The sequence below is a fragment of the Podarcis raffonei genome, chromosome 10 (genome assembly GCF_027172205.1).
Source record: "Podarcis raffonei isolate rPodRaf1 chromosome 10, rPodRaf1.pri, whole genome shotgun sequence".
Classification (NCBI taxonomy): Eukaryota; Metazoa; Chordata; class Lepidosauria; order Squamata; family Lacertidae; genus Podarcis; species Podarcis raffonei.
In genome coordinates, this window is record NC_070611.1 from 72,463,698 (window position 1) to 72,476,061 (window position 12,364).

Here is a 12,364-nt window from a genome sequence, read left to right on the forward strand (position 1 = left end):
CCGCTTCTGGCGAACCAGAGCAGCGCATGGAAACGCCGTTTACCTTCCCGCCGGAGCGGTACCTATTTATCTACTTGCACTTTGACGTGCTTTCGAACTGCTAGGTGGGCAGGAGCTGGGACCGAGCAACGGAAGCTCACCCCGTCGCGGGGATTCGAACCGCCAACCTTCTGATTGGCAAGTCCTAGGCTCAGTGGTTTAACCCACAGCGCCACCCGCGTCCCTTTTTCAGCATACATCAGGACAAAAGGAAAACATGTCTTCTCCCCTTCGTGTCCAAAGCAAAACAGCATAAGCAAAAGCTATACACAAACGGAAGTTCCCAGCAAGCTGTGCTGGAGTATAAACAGGCATGTGACACACATCAATCATGCCTGTTCCTTAAGGTGGAACGGAATATCCCAACTGAAGGGATCCGGAGGATCATCTAGTCCAACCCCCTGAAATGCAGGAATCATTTGCCCAACGTGGGGCTCGAACCCAGGACCGTGAGACCAACTCCTCGCACCGACTGAGCTATTCTGACACAGATGCAGCCATCTTCTTCCAAATTAGGAGGCAGGGCCAGCACAGGGACTCATGCAAACACGCGACGGAAGCGAGACTCCGCTAAGGGCACAGAATTTCCTGCTCTGAAACAAGAACGTTTTTCTGGGGCAACGTGAAAGTTGGTTTTGATTTTGGAAAAGGCACATTCTTCTGCAATGCGAGGCTTGAGAAACACTTCCTTTCCTGTCCTGCTACCAAGCAACGATTGGCTGATCTCCATCCTTATCCCAAGATCTAAATCAGGGGTCAGCAAACTTTTTCAGAAGCGGGCCGGTCCACGGTCCCTCAGACCTTGTGGGGGGCCGGACTATATTTTGAAGAAGAAAAAAATGAAGAAATTCCTATGCCCCACAAATAACCCAGAGATGCATTTTAAATAAAAGGACACATTCTGCTCATGTAAAAACACGCTGATTCCCGGACTTAGAAGGCAACTGGGCCAGATCCGGCCCGCAGGCCTTTGGTTGCCTACCCATTATCTAAATTGCAGCAAACAAGGCGTTCCTTCAGGCCTCTAGACCTTTTCTGATCATTTCGCTGTCTGCTGCCTCTGAGAAAGTTTCTCTTCTGCTATTCCAAACTGCCCCTCCAGTTTGCATCTCATTACCGGTCCTGCCTAAATTCAAAAGGGAACCGTCTCACTTCCGCTGCTGCAAATCTGAGCCAGTTGAGCAAAAACATCCCAGTGGAGTTCGCTGCTGAAATCCGATTCAGTCTGCACTTAAAGGCAAACCGATCTAATCTGTCCTCTACGCAAACCAAAAAGCAGCCCTCCTTCGAAATCTGCCCTTGTCTGGGTTTTTGCAATGTGGTTCCCCAGTAATGTGGACGAAAGCATAAAGGTTAAACGTACGTTAGTGAAAAAGACATGCCGCAAAATGATAAATAAATAAAAATGCAGCGAGAGGCAGTGTGGCGTAGTGGTTAGAGGGTTTGACTAAGAAGGCCTGGGAGGGACTGGGGGCTCAAATCCACACTCATCAATGCAACTCATGGAGTGACCCCCTGGGCAAGTCGCGGCCTCCCAGTGTAGTCTACCTCACAGGGTTTTTGTGAGGATAAATGGGAAGGAAGTAGAAAGCTGGGATATAAACGTAACAAATAAGCAATATTACAGGGAACAGCGTTGCGAACTTAATTCGTTCCGGAGGTCTGTACTTAACCTGAAACGGTTCTTAACCTGAAGCACCATTTTAGCTAATGGGGCCTCCCGCTGCCGCCGTGCTGCCGCTGCACGATTTCTGTTCTCATCCTGAAGCAAAGTTCTTAACCTGAAGCACTATTTCAGGGTTAGCGGAGTCTATAACTTGAAGCGTTTGTAACCTGAAGCATATGTAACCCGAAGTACCACTGTATTTGTTGTTGTTCAGTCGTTTAGTCGTGTCCAACTCTTTGTGACCCCATGGACCAGAGCGAGGAAGTATATTCTAGGCAAAAAAGGGCCTATTAGGAGAAATTCACACTTAAAATGCCGCTGAATGTGGAGAACAGAACTTAATACAGTGGTACCTCTGGATGGGAACGAGATCTGTTCCAGAGCCCCATTCGCATCCTGAGGAGAACGTAACACGCGACTGCGTGCCTGCGCATGTGTGGGTCACGTTTCGTCATTTTGAGCGTCTGCGCATGCGGCGAAACCCGGAAGTAATGCATTCCGTTACTTCCGGGTCACCGCGGAGCGTAAACTGAAAACACTCAACCTGAAGTATATTTAACCCAAGGTATGACGGCGTTTCCGTGCGCTGCTCTGGTTCGCCAGAAGCGGCTTAGTCATTCTGGCCACATGACCCAGAAGCTGTACGCCAGCTCCCTCAGCCAGTAAAGCGAGATGAGCGCCACAACCCGAGTCGTCCACGACTGGACCTGATGGTCAGGGGTCCCTTTACCTTTTATGACTGTATTGGGAAACCGAGAGAAACCAGAATTTGACAAATTCCTTGTTTGCAGCCCAAGTATTTATATGCAAAGACTGCTGCATCAGACCATCAGTCAAGTTCAGCATCCCATCATGCATGTATTTTGTGTTTTTATCTTGTACTTTTATGCTGTGAACCGCCTTGCGATTACAGATGAAGGGAAGTATACAAATGTCATAAAACAACAGCAACAACAGCAACAGTACACAGTCGGATGCCTTGAGGACCCTTGCAAACGGCGAAGGAAGGCAAAAGCCCCCCCCCCAATTCATCCCCCTGCAATTGATACTTGGAGGTAGACTTCTCTTGAACATGGAGGCTCTGTGGCTAATAGCCACCGGTTTATCCCCTAATCCAGGGGTACCCAAACTTTTTTCAAAGAGGGCCAGATTTGATGGAGTGAACATATGTGAGGGCCGACCAACGTTGTTGAGCTTAAGTTGTTGAGCTTTTTTCATGATGTTACCCCAAAGTTTTTGAGCTTTTTTTTTAGGATTAAAGTTGCTGGGCTTTTTTTAAAGGATTTTACCCCAGGACATACACTGCCACAGGGGCCGCCTTAGGCCCCCGAAACAGACTTTGGGCATGCCTGCCCTAATCCTAACCCAACCCATGCACTCCATAAATTCATTTTGTGCGTGAAGATCCGCACTCAATGCGCAGTTGCACAAACACCTACTCTGAAGGGGCAGCAGCGGGGAGAAAATTTTGCTTCCTTGCCCTGCCTGCCCCCCTCTTCCCCAGTTAGCCATTGGCCATGGTCAAAACTGGCAAAAGAATGGACTGAAACCAAAAGCGATCCCATCCTTCGGCAAAAGTTTGCCTTTCCAGCGTTTGAGAGGTAGATTGCCTTAGCCTCCAGATTAAGCAGGAGAAGGGATTGCATCACAAAATCTACAATTATTAACACATGAAGGCATCAAAATGCGAGGATTCAGTGGGTGAGATTAGATATAACCCAATTATGTGGACCAGTAGATAAGCGTTGAATTTGGGACAGGAGCTCCGGGTTCAAATCCAGTTCCTCTAACCATGCCTCGGACCATTTCCTTCCCCTCGGTTTCCCAAATGTAAAGCAGACATTTTATTCTATTTTTATTTGTTAAATGTGTTAAATTTGTTAAATATATCTCAGGGCACCTCACAACATAATCTCAGTAACCGGAGTGGCAGTTCGAGAGCAAATGTTGGAAATGTTTTCCAAAGTGCTTTGCAATCTTAAAAAGGATCTCACACACATATATTTTTTTAAAAACATGATTTTACAAACCAGCCATGCTCCTGGCGCAAACCTTGCATTTGCGCCTGCTGTTTATTAATTTTTTGAAAAAATTATTCGTCTACCGAACAGATCCCAGGAAAGTTTGCAGTGATTCAAATACGAACCGAGCGAAACCATCACCCAAGCCCACAGGGCCAGATCAAAACCCACAATGCAATACTCGAAAGGCCTGGGAAAAGGTTCTGACTGGCGTCTAACACAACGCTGGCGCCCTTTTTAATTCTGCTCATAGATCACAAGGATTTCCATTGCAAAGCAAAACAAAAACAAACCCCTTTTCTGCATAGCTGAGAGGAGAGGAACAAGCAAGGTGTCAGAGAGCTTAGACTCACAGTGCAAACCTCCGATTTCATCAGGGACCATTAAAAAAGACAATATGGGCAGATAGAACAGACCGACCCGTCTCCTTCTCCCAGACGCCACCAGAATCCCTTTCTTTCAACCCAGAGGGCACAAGGTTGGCAAAGGTACAGGTATGCACAGCTACAACCATACTGTACTTTCCTGGGTATTCTTGTTGCTGTTATTTATTGATTTATGACTCGCCTTCTATGTTTCATAGAATAGTAGAGTTGGAAGGGACCCCAAGGTTCATCTAGTCCAGCCCCCCGTAAAGAGGGAATTTTTTTTGTCCAAAATGGGGCTCCAACCCACGACATGGCCGTTTACCAACATGCCAGGAAATAGCAAAAAAGATTTTTAATTTTCTTAAAAACAAAACGGGATTCAAATACAAGCTTGATAAGTCATCCTTCCATCACACCAATTCTGGGGTCCGTTTGTTTTGCTTAACAAAATACTCTGCCTCAAATCTGCCTCAGTTTCCAAGCCCTGTTGAACACAGCTGCACAACTCCGTTTTGTTTAAGAAGAAGAACTAAAGAACCAAGAACTACTTCAAACCTCGAACATATCTTTCCTGCATTAGGATGGTCAGGGCTCAAAGGCGACGTCTGGAGCCCAGCAAAACAGGGACAAGCTCACCAAAGAGGAGGGGACTCTGGAAGGGACCCGTGGGGTCATCTAGTCCAACCCGCTGCCTGCAGGGCTCTTTGGCCCAACGTGGCTCTCGAACCCACAACCCTGACCCGAAGAGTCTCATGCTCTAAATCGGAGAGGAGTTGGAAGGGCTCTCCCGGGGTCATCTAGTCCAGCCCCCTGAAATGCAGGAGAGTTTTCCGTTTTTAAAAAAGGAAGATTTTACAGAGCACCCATAATTTTTGGCACGGGGAACACCCACAAACCCACAGAGACAGAAAGAAGGCTCTGGGTGTTGTTGGAAGGAGAGGGAGAGGGAGAGAAAGGGATGGGTGGGATAGGTCAGTTAGCAGTAAGGAATATGACTTATCAAGGTTGCGAGTTCGAGACTCACATCGGGCAAAAGATTCCTGCCTTGCAGGGCGGGTTGGACTAAATGACCCTGGTGGGTCTCTTCCAACCTTACCCTTCTGTGATTCTGTCCATTCTCCCACCAAGAAGCCAAGAAGCCCCCAAACACACCGTGGGCGTAGCCAGGATTTATGTTAAAGAGGGGGCAGGTAGCCAGGAATTACAATTTATTGGGGGGTGGGCACCCACCTGCCCATATCCTCTCTCTGGCGCTGCCTAGCAGATTCGGAAGGAAATAGCTCAACAGAAGTTTGTTGAAACAGCAGTTGCTACAAATTACTTTCTCTTGACCCCAAAACAAACTTCAACTTTTAGTTAAATATTTTATTGACTTGATTTGGGCGGAGGAGGCAGCTGCCCCCTGGCTACGCCCATGCCCCCCCCCCCGACCAACCGATTGGCAAGAGACGAGGTGCCCACCTGGGAGAAAGGAGGCGCCGTCGAGGGAGGACGCGGCGCTCTTTTCGGGGTGCCAGGCGCCGTCGGTTCCCCCCCGGAACCCCCTGCTCTTCCTCTCCGTCCTCCTCCCGGGCTTGGCAAGGGCTGCGATCCGCCAGCCTCCAAGCCAGGCGAGCCGAGTCTCCGCAGAAGCAGCTGCCCCTGGCGCGCTCCTCGGGCGCGCAGCTTCCGCGGGGAGGAGCCGCGCCGCCCCCGCGGCCAGCGGCGGGGCCGGCGCAGGTGCCTCCCTTCCGGGACCAATGGCACCAGCAGCAGGAGGAGTTGCGCACACCTGGAGGAAGCCAGGCCCCCTCACCTGGCCAGGGCGCACTCACCTGGGCGCATCCCCTCGGAGCCTGCCACTCATGTCCCGCACTAAGGAGACTTCTTCGCAGGACCAGACACGGTGGCGTCGAGTTACCTACCTCTCACCTGGCCGGGGAGGTCTCCCTGTGCGCCTTCACCTGAGCCAGGGCCCTTACCTGTCCCGGACCACGCCCCTCCGGGGTCTCCTGGCTCTCCCCGGGCCTGCGCGCCCTTGGCTGCAGGAGGCTCAGATCCCAAATTTTTGCAAGGATGAAATGAACATGTGTGAGGGTTGACCGAAGTTGACTTTTTTTCAGGATTGAAGTTGTTGAGCTTTGTTGGTGATTTTACCCCAGGAAATAAACTGCCAGGGACCAGATTAACTATTAGTAGTAGTAAAGGTAAAGGGACCTCTGACCATTAGGTCCAGTCGTGGCCGACTCTGGGGTTGCGACGCTCATCTCGCTTTATTGGCCGAGGGAGCAGGCGTACAGCTTCCGGGTCATGTGGCCAGCATGACTAAGCCACTTCTGGTGAACCAGAGCAGCGCACGGTTCCCGCCGGAGCGGTACCTATTTATCTACGTGCACTTTGACATGTTTTTGAACTGCTAGGTGGGCAGGAGCAGGGACCGAGCAACGGGAGCTCACCCCGTCACAGGGATTCGAACCGTCGACCTTCTGATTGGCAAGTCCTAGGCTCTGTGGTTTAACCCACAGCGCCACCCATGTCCCTGAGTAGTAGTAGCATTATAAATTGTTGTTGTTTAGTCGTGTCTGACTCTTCATGACCCCCTGGACCAGAGCATGACAGGCACTCCTGTCTTCCACTGCCTCTCGTAGCTTCGAGAACACTGTCCAACCATTTTGTCCTCTGTCATCCCCTTCTCCTTGTGCCCTCCATCTTTCCCAAGATCAGGGTCTTTTCCAGGGAGTCTTCTCTTCTCATGAGGTGGCCAAAGTCTTGGAATCTCAGCTTCAGGATCTGTCCTTCCAGTGAGCACTCAGGGCTGATTTCCTTAAGAATGGAGAGGTTGGATCTTCTTGCAGTCCATTGGACTCTCCAGAGTCTCCTCCAGCACCAGAATTCAAAAGCATCAATTATTTGGCGATCAGCCTTCTTTATGGTCCAGCTCTCCCTTCCATACATCACTACTGGGAAAACCATAGCTTTAACTATACGGACCTTTGTTGGCAAGGTGATATCTCTGCTTTTTAGGATGCTGTCTAGGTTTGTCATTGCTTTTCTCCCAAGATGCAGGCGTCTTTTAATTTCGTGGCTGCTGTCACCATCTGCCGTGATCATGGAGCCCAAGAAAGTAAAATCTCTCACTGCCTCCATTTCTTCCCCTTCTATTAGCCAGGAGGTGATGGGACCAGTGGCCATGATCTTCGGTTTTTTGATGCTGAGCTTCAAACCATATTTTGTGCTCGCCTCTTTGACCCTCATTAAAAGGTTCTTTAATTCCTCCTCACTTTCTGCCATCAAGGTTGTGTCATCTGCATATCAGAGGTTGTTGATATTTCTTCCGGCAATCTTAATTACCCCTAGGGATTCATCCAGCCCAGCCTTTCGCATGATGAATTCTGCATATAAGTTATTTCAGCAGGGAGACAATATACAGCCTTGTCGTACTCCTTTCCCAATTTTGAACCAATCAGTTGTTCCATATCTAGTTCTAACTGTAGCTTCTTGTACCACATAGAGATTTCTCAGGAGGCAGATGAGGTGATCAGGCACTCCCATTTCTTTAAGAACTTGCCATAGTTTGCTGTGGTTGACACATGCAAAGGCTTTTGCATGGTCAATGAAGCAGAAGTAGATGTCTTTCTGGAACTCTCTAGCTTTCTCCATAATCCAGCGCATGTTTGCAATTTGGTCTCTGGTTCTTCTGCACCTTCGAAATCCAGCTTGCACTTCTGGGAGTTCTCGGTCCACATACTGCTTAAGCCTGCCTTGTAGAATTTTAAGCATAACCTTGCTAGCGTGTGAAATGAGTGCAATTGTGCGGTAGTTGGAGCATTCTTTGGCACTGCCCTTCTTTGGGATTGGGATGTAGAACTCTCTAGCTTTCTCTATAATCCAGCGCATGTTTGCAATTTGGTCTCTGGTTCCTCTGCCTCTTCTAAATCCAGCTTGCACTTCTGGGAGTTCTTGGTGGGAAGTTAAAAGAGGCTTTAACAAGAACAAGGAGAGGGGTCCACTTTCTCTCTGTGGCAATGCAGTGTCTGGAATAAGTCAGGGGGTTGCTGCCTTTTCTGTTCTGCACAACAGGCAGAAATCCAACTGGTGAAAAGGAAGGGACATTTTATCATACGTGGTGGGGTTGTAATGTAATTTTAAAAATTTGGGAAATGATATACAACGAATTGAAGAAAATGTTCCATTTAACATTTGTTTAAAAACCTGAAGCATTTTTATTAGGGATTGTAGGGAAAGATCTACCAAAAAAGCTGAAAAACATCTTCATGTATGCAAGAACGGCCGCGAGAGTCCTAATAGCACAAGGATGGAAGACTGAAGAAACCCCAAACTAAAGAATCATGGCAAGAAAAATTGATGGACTATGCAGAACTGGCAAAACTGACATACAAGCTACGGGACAAGGATAACTGTGACTTTAAAGATGAATGGGAACCCTTTACAAAGTATTTGAAGACGCAACAAAGCGAACTGGACTCCTTGACTGGCTTTGAATAAAGATTGGTGATGCTTCTCCCAACATAGAAAAATATGACACCGTACATATGAACTGTATATGTTGCACATACTGGACTAGACCTTTACGATAGGAAATAAGCAGTAAAATTTTCACATTTATTATCATTCAGCCTGTTGCACTTTGTGTATTGTGACAACTGTATTTGCATAGCAAGGAACTGAACTTGCTTTGACTCCCAGCATGGAAGCAAAATGATGTTGATGAGAAATGAGGACAACACCTAGCCTTATTAATTCATCAACGCGCGAAATTTGTATCCCGACTTTCCCAGCAGGGTCTGAATGCCAACTTCACCACGATTTTGCTGCGTCACCTACGAAATGTTCGATTGCTTTGTATTTACCGTATTTTTCGCTCTATAAGACGCACCAGACCACAAGACGCACCTAGTTTTTGGAGGAGGAAAACAAGAAAAAAAATATTCTGAGTCTCAGAAGCCAGTGGGCAGTGAAAGCAGCAATCTCTCTTGCTGTTCTGGCTTCTGGGATAGCTGCGCAGCCTGCATTCGCTCCATAAGACGCAAACACATTTCCCCTTACTTTTTAGGAGGGAAAAAGTGAGTCTTATAGAGCAAAAAATACGGTATTTTGCTTATATGCTGATTTCGAGCAGCTTACGGAAAGCATTCAAGACAGAGAACTGTGGGAATGCCAAATATACAATATACAGAGCATGTCAGTAAATTCAAGCAGGCATAGGCAAACGCTGGCCCTCCAGATGTTTGGGACTACAATTCCCATCATCCCTAGCTAACAGGACCAGTGGTCAGGGATGATGGGAATTGTAGTCCCAAACATCTGGAGGGCCGGAGTTTGCCGATGCCTGATTCAAAGGAACAAAAATCAACAATTTGGCGAACATAGAATAAATTCAATATTACAACAACAACAACAACAACTTAGGCTTAAGTACATAAAAGAGAGAGAGAGAGAGAGAGAGAGAGAATATCAATGGTTACTAGCCACAATGGCCATGCTCTGCTTCCACATCCCAAGGAGGGGACAAAATGCTCTTGGGTTCGAATCCTGCTTGTTGGCCAATGTGAGAACAGGAACAGGATGCTGGGCTCGATGGGCATTGGGCTTGATCCAAGAGGCTCTTATTACGTTTTCATCGGGTCCCTTATGGGCTCAGCCTTTCCACTGCCTCACCTGAAGACGCAGAACTGGGTGTCAACACCATCCTGATGACTCCTGACTCCAATCCCGGGATGACTTGGCTCGGTAGTTTCATGCATACTGAAGATGTGTCATCAGTCAGTTTTAATTCTTGTAACATTTTAAATCCTTTTATTTATGATGCTGGACAGCCAGCCTGGGCTCCTTCGGGAAGGCGGGAGGGAGAAACGTTGAAGAAATAATAATAAAAGATTTATTTTAGGGGATGGTCACAGGGTAGGTCACAATGAGCCTAATATACAAAACAATCACACCCACCTAAACACAAGAAACTAATACACATGTCCCCCACTGTAGGGAAAGTGCTGGACATCTGCTTTGCATTTAGAAGGTCTTGGGTTCAAACCCCAGCATCTCCAGGTACTGTTGAGAGAGATTCCCTGTCTGAAATCCCAGTCAATGCCAACATTATGGGCCTAGATGGGTCAGAATCTGACTCAAGGTAAGTCAACTTCTATTTTCCTATTTCTTTATACGCTAAAATACCTTAACCAGCAGGCCAAATTTCTGCAACATTTAAAAATTACATGTTTCGACTTGGAGCCAAGGGATGCGGGTGGCGCTGTGGGTTAAACCACAGAGCCTAGGACTTGCTGATCAGAAGGTTGGCGGTTCGAATCCCCGCGATGGGGTGAGCTCCCGTTGCTCGGTCCCTGCTCCTGCCAACCTAGCAGTTCGAAAGCACCTCAAAGTGCAAGTAGATAAATAGGTGCTGCTCTGGCGGGAAGGTAAACAGTGTTTCCGTGTGCTGCTCTGGTTCACCAGAAGCGGCTTAGTCATGCTGGCCACATGATCTGGAAACTGTACGCCGGCTCCCTCGGCCAATAAAGCGAGATGAGCGCCGCAACCCCACAGTCGGCCACGATTGGACCTAATGGTCAGGGGTCCCTTTACCTTTACTCGGTGCCAAGAGCTCCCCAGTGCCAGGTGCCAGCCTAATCCCCAGGGGGAAAGTGTTTCCATGACCCAGGTGCTACCACCGAGAAGGCCCCGCTTCGAGGTATGGATTTCAGTGAGCAATGGTTTGGCCAGAAAGTCTTCCCCGAATCTTTTCTTGGTGGCTTCTCTGATGTATGCTTTGCATTTGGGGTTTTCAGTCTTGTACATATGTTTTTCTGTTAAAAATCACCTTGTTGAGTTTTCAGGACCATAACATCTCACGCTGCTGTACCAGTTAGCACTCGCACGGGTGCCTTCTGCGCTCTGTGATCGCCACAACACCTTCAAGGGCTGCCCCATGTAGACTGCATTGCAGTAATGAAGCATGGGGGTTGGAAACTATCTCCAGGCCAGATCTTCTCCCCCCAGGCCAGAACTGGCCTTGTCCCACACCCTCCTTGTGGGTTTTGCCTGGACAGATAAGGCCCTTTCTGTGGCTGGACAGAGAGGGAAGGGAGTTGGACTAAATGATTTGGTTGATGATGGACTATATGGAATTTGCAGAACTGACTGGGAGACTCCGAGACCAGAGAGAAGAGACGGTGGAAGAAGATTGGAAAAAGTTTAAAGAATATCTGAAAAAATATGTTAATATTTAAATCTTAGAATAGCTTTGGAAGTGGATATAGGCTGTAGGCTTAGAAGTAGAAGATAGTGTGTTTTAAAACAGTATTATTTGTAAGTGATAAAATGTGAAGATTTTTATGGTAAAAGTAAGCGTGATAAAAAAATGGTTAAAAATTATGATATATGCAAACTGCTAAAGATGAGGTAAAATGAAAATCAGATAGGGGGGACTTGGGGAAGCCCACCTAACAATGTTGAGAAAAAATAAGGATAAGATAAGAATTTGTTTGTATTGTTTGTTTTTTCTGTTTGTGTTGTTTAGTTGTGTTATAAAATAAATTAAAAATTTTGGAAAAAAATAGATGATTTGCTTGCCTTACGAGTCTGCAATTCTACGAAGGGTGAATGCAAGTTAATAATAATAATAATAATAATAATAATAATAATAATAATAATAGAAACAGTCTCCCTCGGAAGGTGGTGGACTCTCCTTCCTTGGGGGTTTTTAAGCAGAGGTTGGACGGCCCACCTGTCAAGGATTATTTAGTTGTGACTCCTGCATTTCAGGGGGTTGGACTAGACAACCTTTGGAGGTCCCTTCCAACTCTACGATTCTGTTCTATGATTAGGCTGAACCTCCAAACCCAGGACCTAAAAATCACAGGCTGTCCCTGTTAAGCGGATTTGTGCTGTTCGGATATACATGGCAGGTGTTTCCGTTTTCTACCTCAGCCTTCAATCATTTCGGGAGATGCCGCAGCGAAGGAAATTGTTCCGTGGGTTGGGGTGGGGGAATTTTCTTGCTACATACAAGTCAGGGGACCTTGTTGGAGGCCCAACTCTGCGGAAGAGATCTTCATCCGATTGCAGGTGGCATCGGGAGTGTTGCTAATCCCTCGGCTGAGCTATTTCACCTGGTGCTATATAGAAACTCTTAGTCACCCTCAACGCAGAGAATCCCTGGCGATGTTTTTATGACGCAGTTAAAAAATGGCGCCTCGCCAAGACAGGCTTGCCGGAGAAAGAAGGACGGGGGAGGAGAATCAGGATTGTTGGAAAGAGAAGGAGTGTTGGAATTG

At 47.4% G+C, this 12,364-nt stretch overlaps 2 protein-coding genes across 2 annotated transcripts in view; one reads left to right on the forward strand and one right to left on the reverse strand.

Annotated features, from left to right (window-relative positions):
• Window positions 1-5,802, reverse strand: part of IRF5 (interferon regulatory factor 5) — a 50,289-nt gene extending 44,487 nt beyond the window's left edge. Inside the window, exon 1 of the mRNA XM_053404701.1 lies at window positions 5,556-5,802. The gene's annotated coding sequence lies outside the window, so the exon portion shown is untranslated. The remainder of the gene's footprint in view (window positions 1-5,555) is intronic.
• The window catches only part of LOC128421670 (uncharacterized), a 60,428-nt gene that overhangs the window by 28,036 nt on the left and 20,028 nt on the right, over window positions 1-12,364 (forward strand). The gene's annotated exons all lie outside the window — the stretch shown is intronic.